This window comes from Triticum dicoccoides, chromosome 3B, assembly GCF_002162155.2.
Source record: "Triticum dicoccoides isolate Atlit2015 ecotype Zavitan chromosome 3B, WEW_v2.0, whole genome shotgun sequence".
In the NCBI taxonomy this organism is placed as follows: domain Eukaryota; kingdom Viridiplantae; phylum Streptophyta; class Magnoliopsida; order Poales; family Poaceae; genus Triticum; species Triticum dicoccoides.
The window spans coordinates 610,273,487-610,282,096 of record NC_041385.1 but is presented as its reverse complement, the minus strand read 5'-3'; positions in this window follow the sequence as shown (position 1 = coordinate 610,282,096).

Below are 8,610 nucleotides of genomic sequence, written 5' to 3'. Positions count from 1 at the left end.
CGGCATGTGGTGCAATGGCGGGTGTGTGAGGTAAATACATTTGGTATTAGAGTGGAAAAAGGGGTTGTGTAGTTGAGAGACTTAGAGATCAAAACATGGAGAGAAGGAATGAGCGTGTGTTGGAAACCGATAGCTTCCTAAGGTGGTTAGGAGAGGAAGATTGACCGATACAGGAAGTATGTAGCGTTTGTCTGGGGGGGAGGGGCTAAAAATAACATTTGAATGTACATAGTACGAGACTTAATATCGATGTTTCAATATGGGTAACTCGTGCGTTGGGACAAACAAAACTAGCATGGGCCAACCCGGATGACTCAAACTTGGTGCACACTTTCCAGCCACCTGAGGCGGCCGCCCATACCAGCCCCTATGGTGGCGTCTCCCCTATTTGCGTGTATGATTGGATAGTGAAAAATATTCGAGTGGCGCTTTTGATTTACCCACGGAATGGTTGAATTGCTTGTTTCTATGAACTGAGTTCGCCAATAATGTGAAGGATGCCAGACTTTTCATCCTATTTTAGATTGCTTAGATCTCGATATGCCAAAAGCAATCGCATGAAATATACAGTAAAAGCTAGTGTGATGTGTGTGGCTACAACTAGTCTGACTACATGTCCTCATATAACATATCAAGGACGCACCATCTTACCAGATTAACCATTCGACTTACCAATGCAGTGTGGGAAGAAAGAAGTATTGGGACTGCATATCCAAGAAATTGATGCCATGGACTCCTTCGTACAACCTTGTAAGTGAAAATAAGCTGCAGTGTGCCTGTACAAAGAACTAGCGTAAGTTCAGTTACCTGCTTCTCGGAATTTTAGTTAGCCACTTATTGCAAAATTGTTCAATTACGTTGCTTGGCTTAATTTAGTTTGCTACTGATTACATAATGCCACAGCCTCTTAATCATATTGTAGACTGCGCCTATCTATGTATTTGATACTTACTGTTAAGAATTACCTGTTTGCCTTAACTTAAATATCTACTTGTTTGTTTAACTGCTTTGCTGCTACAACAGCGGGTTACAATGATGTTAATAACTACTTTTCAGCATCCAATTGAAACTCTTTAATTCCTTGTTTGTTTAACTGGTTTGCTGTTATAACTCCCAGTTGAGATGTTTTGCTAACTTCAACTTTTCTGAATCCAATCGGAACTTTAATGGCAAAACAGGTTAGCCCAAGATCAAAGAGCGAGGTCCCCATGGACGTTGCATCATCCCACAACAGTGGCACCGGCCCAGTCGTGCATTATGAATTGCCAACTGCTGATGCTCTAGAGGCTAAACTAGTGGTAGAAAGAGATTCTGCTTCTCCACTTAGAGATGAAGTTGACATGTTGAGGAAGCAAACCGCACAATCACAAGCAATACTCAAGACAACCGTTAAATATTTGGTGGATTTCAAAATAAAGCAAGCTGAGACTGACCAGATTGTTAAGGTCCTGAAGGAAAAAAGGAAATTAAATTCCTACTTGGTAAATCATAGGTGAAATGTTCTTTCCATTGTTGAATAACCTTTGTGTTGTCTGTTCATGTAATCAATCAAACCATTTGTTTTAGAGATCATGTAATAATTGTTTTTTTGTTTTTCGGTTTGTAATTTTATTTGAGCACAAGTCTGTATTAATTGATAAGACTCGAAGACATTTCATTTGGATTGCTGTGCCAGACCTACGAATATGCCAACCGGGCTGAATGTGCATTCAGCAATAGTAGTAGTATAGATTGACCATAAGTGGCAAGCATCGGAAAGGGCCAAGATGTTGGCTAAAAAAAGGATGCTGTTGTAGCCAAAAAAAAGTACAGCGGCTTGGCTTATGTATGTTAGTTGATATTATTGATCCATATACTCTATAAGTGTTTATATGTCTGTTAGTTCTGTACATTCTTGGTTGATTGACTCGGTATTTGAACCTTGATACATCGCTTGTGTACATATCTAAATGGGAGTACACATTATGCTGCATGTGACATTTGAGTTGGACATGAAGTGTTCAAAATATTCGAATTCACCTTAAACTGGATTCTAGCTTCTGAATTTGAGTATCGGCATTTATAAACCATATTCATATATGATAGTGGAATACATCTTTGTCATCCTTTTGAAGATATATAAAAACACATAGAATGATTTATAAAGATTCATATAGGAATACAAAATGGATTCAAATTTAGTTGCCAGGGTAAACGTGGATGCTTATTGTCCCAAAATTCAAAAGAAGCGGCAAAATGTCCACTCCCACGTCGGCTGCCCAAAGCCAAGTGTTTGGGAGATGGAAATTACTGTCTACCCATTACACGGACTATCCATCGGCCCGATTTCCACTGCTCTAAATAGGGGTAGGTAAGTAACTTCAATAAGACGTGACACGACCGCCTCTGAGGCCATTCCGACACGGTGGGCGTCAAACATGGGCGGCAAAACACATTTGATTCAAGCTCGTCCGAAAGACCTCTGTTTCTCCCTCCATTCCCAATTCATACACGGTGGGCGGCAAAACAAACTCGACTCGGCCAAAATCGATGTAGGCAAATATTTTCAATAGGGGCAGGTTTGTAAATTCACTCAGATGTGACACAACCGATTTACCTGTCAGCCCTGTTCATACACCGTGGGCGCCAACCATGGGCGCCAACCACCCTCTCCATGCCCGAAATCGCTCTGGGCAAATATTGGCGAGATGCGAGATTACCGTCCTATCCCCAACCGATGAGACATCCAAACTTTAAATGGGGGCTAAGTTCGTAACTTTCCCATATTTCAGACAGGCGCGTCCCAAAAACATGGTTCCCCGTACCTCTCCCTCCATTTTCCCATTCATACACCGTCCACGCTAGAACACCCCATCCCCACACCTACCTCCGTCCGCCACCCCATCCATCGCCGCCATCCTCCACCACATCCATCGCCACCGTCCTCCACCATGCCGGAGCGCCTACCAAGACCGCGTCGTCCACTGCTAGAGATGGACGTTTCTCATCCACGGCGACGGACCAATAGCCTTGCATCGCGTCCTCTCGCTTCATCGGCGTCGTCGTCCTCTTTGTCGGGGCCGCTCACACGACCTTCTCTTCCACCGCAATGGGACTTATCCCCCGATGCACCCTTCTACCGTCACAGATCTGCTTCAACGCCACCGACAGCCATCGCACCCCCGATGCCTACACGGCACCACAAGAGAGGTGGTACTTCATATCTCTTCAACTTTTTTATCTCAACCAGAAAATAGATCTTAACTTCGTTACTATACTTTCTTTTCAGCTCTTAGAATTTAGTTCTTAGTTTGAAGCAAACAATAGATGCTAAATATCATTTCTCCGGTTTGCAGCTTCAAATCTGCCATAGCACAGCCATAATACGGTTTAATTGATCATGCTTAGGGTTTAATTGATCATGGTGGTTCCGTGGTGGTTTCTTTAATAGAAATCAGAGGGGAAACCCTCTTTTGCTAAAAAAATATGCTTAGAGTTTCCCCCTTTTATGATCACTATACGATCAGAATACGTGCTTGGAGTCATAATAACACTGCTCCACCCATCAAGCTAAAAAAGCTTAGTTGTTCAAATATGAATATGATATTATTAAAATAGAGTTGTTTAATTAGTCAGCTAAATGTTCCTAAATTAGTTTCGAAAATGCATGTTCGCCGCTCGGGTGTGTATCTCTACAGGGTGCCCACGGTGGGACGGCCCACCCTGGGATTTTGGGCCGTCCCAGGCCCCGATTCCCCTCTGTTCTGCTGCGCGCTTCTGATCTCTACTCGCCCCCAGCCACCTGCCTCGCTAGCGACTTGCCGTCCCCGGATGGCATGCCTCTAGGAGGAGACGTCGGACTAACAGGAGGCCAGGAGCCGCTCGCCCAACATCGTCACCGCTACCCGGGCTTGCCGCCGTGCCTACCTTCCCAGTCCATTCAGGGCTCAGGCGTGCAGCACCCACCAAGCCAACCCGATTTATCCTGAGATACGTCCTCAACACTCAGCAGCCACTCCTCATCACCCATTTTCTAATTGATTCATTACTCATTAGGCAGGACTGCCATTAGGGTTTGTAGTGTGCTCAGTGCTACCTACACTTAATGGTTCAGATGTATTTCGGTAATCTTTAGTACCTCTAAAGTTCACAGGGTTTTCAAAATTCCGGCCCTCAGAACAGACACTAGTCATTTTGGATTGTTAGTCGTAGTGACATTGACCCAGGTTACTACTGCAAGCCAGGTTTGTTGACAATTTTACTTGTCTTTCTTACTCATTCGATATAACATCCAAATATTCACATCAATTAGTTGCAAACAATAAGTGCTAGACAAACTTCTTCATTCAGATTTTGGACGGTCTCTTACTGCAGTTACAATTCTGCATACTTGTCCTAGTAAGCTCATAAGTAAATGATTGATTCACTACATCTATGCTTGCCTTGTCATATTTGTTGTCAATATTCTTTTAGGGTGGACCACCCTGTTTCTAAATACTAGAACCGTAGACATGAGTGAATAGTATTTCTCTATGTGATCTCTTCCATCATGCGTGGGCAACAAACACTGTATTGTATAGAAAGAAAGTGTCATTTCCAGCTTTTACATAGGTTTCGATCTTTTAAATGGAATACAATCTGCCTACTTGCTTTGTGTTGCACTACCAACACTCCACCCTTGAAGCTAAACATTATGCCACTCATAATTGCTTAGTTTATTTGTTCAAATACGAATTTCATATGATTCTAATGTTCCTACTTCAGTTTTGAAATGTGTGCCTGCCTGTTATAGAGACATAAAGGGTTTGTATTTCTATGTGTGGTCTGGTCAGCACGGTTGGGGAGGTGAACTTTGCATATGAAGGGGTTTATAGGGAGACAGTCTTTGAGTTGAATCCGCAATGCATTCCATAGATAATCTGACTACTTTTTTATGTTTTCATGAATCTCAGATTCTGAACAGCATCGTAATGATTATGAGCTTGCGCGCATGAAAAGAATAAAGCAGAACAATGCCATGGCTGTCAAACTTAGCATTAAGGGACTGAAATCAAGTCTGGATGAAATGCAATGCAAACGCTCTCCACCTACAGATTCATGCCCAGAATATGATCCTAACAGTGATTCTGAGCTAGAGGGAGACCTAAGTCAATGTAGCTCCCTAGTGGAGGAGTCAGAGGAAGATGCCCTATCTTATTCACCCATCAAGGTACTTGCTCTAACTTTCCAAGGTTACATAGCTCGCACATATCTTGCAACTGATGCTTTGCATTGCTTCTACTTTGTTAAATTGCCATTAGCTTAGTTTACACATCGTGTATGTGAATACGCGCTGCCTATCTATTTTCAGTACATATTCCATCTGTCATCATACCATATTTATCCATTCAAATGATGTTCTTGTGTATCAGACGTTCAAAAGGATGAGGGTAATTGCTGATCATGGAGGAGCACAAGCAAAGTATTTGGAAAAGGTAGTGGCACCTGATAAATCAAATAGCCCATTAGGTGTAGTTGCAATATCACCTGACCCGCAAAACACCCCAACTCTAGCAGACTCTAGCACTATTACACTGGTCATTTCTGATGCCCCAACTCAGCAGACCCCAACTGCAGCAAACAGTATGATTATGCCAGTTGACATAGCACTAGTTGTACGACGCAAAACCACCATTCCAGCAAAGAGTACACAAAATCCATTTGCCAAATCCCTTTTGGAACCAGAGAGAGCCCCAATTGCAGCAAATAGGACCCCTGTTCCATTTCTTCCCAGTTTAGAAGACGAAGCTTATGTTGTTGTCAGGAACTTTGTGTGCATCTTTCCTTCATGGAAAGATTATACCGCAGACATAGAACAATTTCCAGTCTTCCTCCACAACTTACGCATAAGTAATGTACTAATGTTATTCATGGTCATTACTGCATATGTTTCTGCTGACAGAAGAAACAAGATTTCATTCTTTTAAATAGGCGAGGAGCAATTTGGATTGTGATGATGAGCAAGGGTTGGTTGCGCTTTTCAAGCACTCTTTGATGAAGTATCGTTCCTACCTGAGGCAAGCGCACTTTGATGGCAAGCCTCTGAATGAAATTTCTGTGAAGTCTCTAGTGCTACATTATCCAACGGTGACTAGAATAGTCTTGTTACACATTGGTCTCGTCTGCAGTGTGAGGTACTGTCTATGATATCACATCACAATTTCAACTACATTTCTGCATTTGCCTTAATGTCTCACTTGTATGAAAATTGTTAGCAGAAGAACATTCGTTCTCAAGGGACCACAGAATCTCCCAACTATACTGCACACTCCATTTCTCTTGTGAGTACCTCTTGCCCTGTATGACCATACTTACTTTCATAGCTGTTTGATTATGTAGCATCACTACACATGTTAGCCTCATAATCGTCCATTTGGTGGACATTATAAGATCCGTATGGACTCTTACATAAATTTAGAATCAACCCAATGCTTTTAAAGAGGTTTAGCTCTGCAATCCTCTTGTAAGGACTGAACGTGGTCTATCACTGTACTTACATTAATAGCTACTCCCTCCGTCCCATAATATAAGAACGTTTTGTACAGTACACCATTGTTCAAAACACTCTTGTATTATGGGAAGAGGGATTGGTTCATTTTGTAGCATTCTGCATCTTATTGCCCTCACCCACCATTTACTAAAAAAGATCATATCTTTATTTAATCTTACCAACAAGTAGAATACACACACAATGCCAGTGCAGAAGTGTAGCCCATTGCTCTTGTCAGTACATTTTGTCCTGTGATGCTTGTACTTCCAGGGATTGGTAGTTGATTATGTAGCATCAATCTGCATCTTATCTTCATTATCCTCTATCCCTTCCAGTATTATCATATCTATAATTACTCTCTACAAAATGTAGAGTACAGGAAATGCTTATGAAGAAGATTTTGTGCAGAAATTCTTGAGTTATCCTTCCCTTGACGGAGAAGGGCATTATAAAGCCGGTGTTAACTGTTAATGTAAGTCAGTCCTTCTAAAGCCTTTATCCTCAATTGCTGTTTAATTTGCTCATATTCCCTATCGTTTACTGCTGTTTAGTTTGTTGTTTCTACCAAAATGCATGTTCGCAAGAATCGTAAGTTCTAAGTTTTACTTGTAAAACCAAATTCCTTATTCATACCATGCACATTACTTAATACTCCCTATATGTATGCTTGTTTTTGTGGATCTATAATCCAGTGTGTGGTGAAGCAGCCCACGTTTGCACCTTGTCATCTCCTATGTTATCTTACTGATGTGGCTGATGATATGAACAACATGCCATGCACATTATCCAAAATATATACAATGATTTTCTTTGCCCTTCATCTATGCTTGTTATATTGGCATGGTAATCCAGTAGTGTGGTGAAGCTCCCCGCATTATGAACAATGCCAAATTATGCTATTGATATTATGAACTTACTCTTTATTTTCTAATTTGAAATTGGATGGAATTGACAGCACAGTTATCATCTTTGTTTATACACGTGCAAAACCTGTCATCTCTCTGCTTTGTTTCATGGTGATATGCCTGATGGCATGCACAAGTCTGCTGAAGGCTGTGAGACAAACCCAACATATATTGTGGCAAAGAAGGCAAAACATCTTGAAAATAGCGAGACAACCCCAAAGTCTTGTCTTGATGCAGTGTTCAAGTTAATTGAGACTTACATTCAGACAAGCTCACATAATTCGTTGTCTGAATCAGTTCGACTTCTTCAGTCCCAAGTTCTAGCAGAAAGGCATTCTGCAACTCAACTTCGACTTGAAGTCCTATCTCTAAGAAAGATTGCGGAGAACACCAATGAGAACCTCATCGCGAAATAGCTACACCTGGAAGCTATGACCGACATGCTAGGCCGGTCTCACAGCCTTGCTCAGCAGCTTGCGCAACAGTTCCCCCGCAAGGCTAACCTTTCTTGAACCGTCTTGGAAGTGGTCTCGGTTTAGTATTATTTTGTTATGCTGCAATGGTGCCCAGTTTTTGTAATCTGCTCCTTCGTTGCGCTTTATGATCACTGGTGGCGAACTTCGATGCCCAGTGGATGTAATATACCTTAAATCCTTTATTGTATAGTGTAGGTTTATTATTAGTTACTATGCCATAATTTCTTTATTGTATAGAGTAGGTTTGTTCTTAATTCCTACTAGTTATTACCATCATTCGCTATCTGGAAAAAAAATCAGATGTAGTCGACCGGGCCGAAACATTCGACTCTAACGGGCCTGGTTTTTAGCGGGCCACAATTGGGCTGGCCTGCGTATTTCTTGGGCCCAAATGATTGGGTCCTGCACACATTGCGCCAGGCCCAAACATACACCGGCCTATATTTTAGTTGGGCCTTTTGTCGACCCAGCGCTTAGTGTGGCCTAGGTAGCATTGGTCCATTAACAGGCTGAATATTGTACTGGCCTGTTACGACTGAGATGAAACCATGGGCCTTTAGCAGGCCAAAATGCATGTTGGGCCTCAATTTTCACTAGTTGTCGATGGGCCTTCAGAAAGCCGAAATGTAGACCGAGCCTTTTTGGGCCCAGTTAGCTCACAGGCCGTTACCAGGCCGAAACATATCTCGGGCCTTAGTTGGCCCACTGATATCACGGGCCT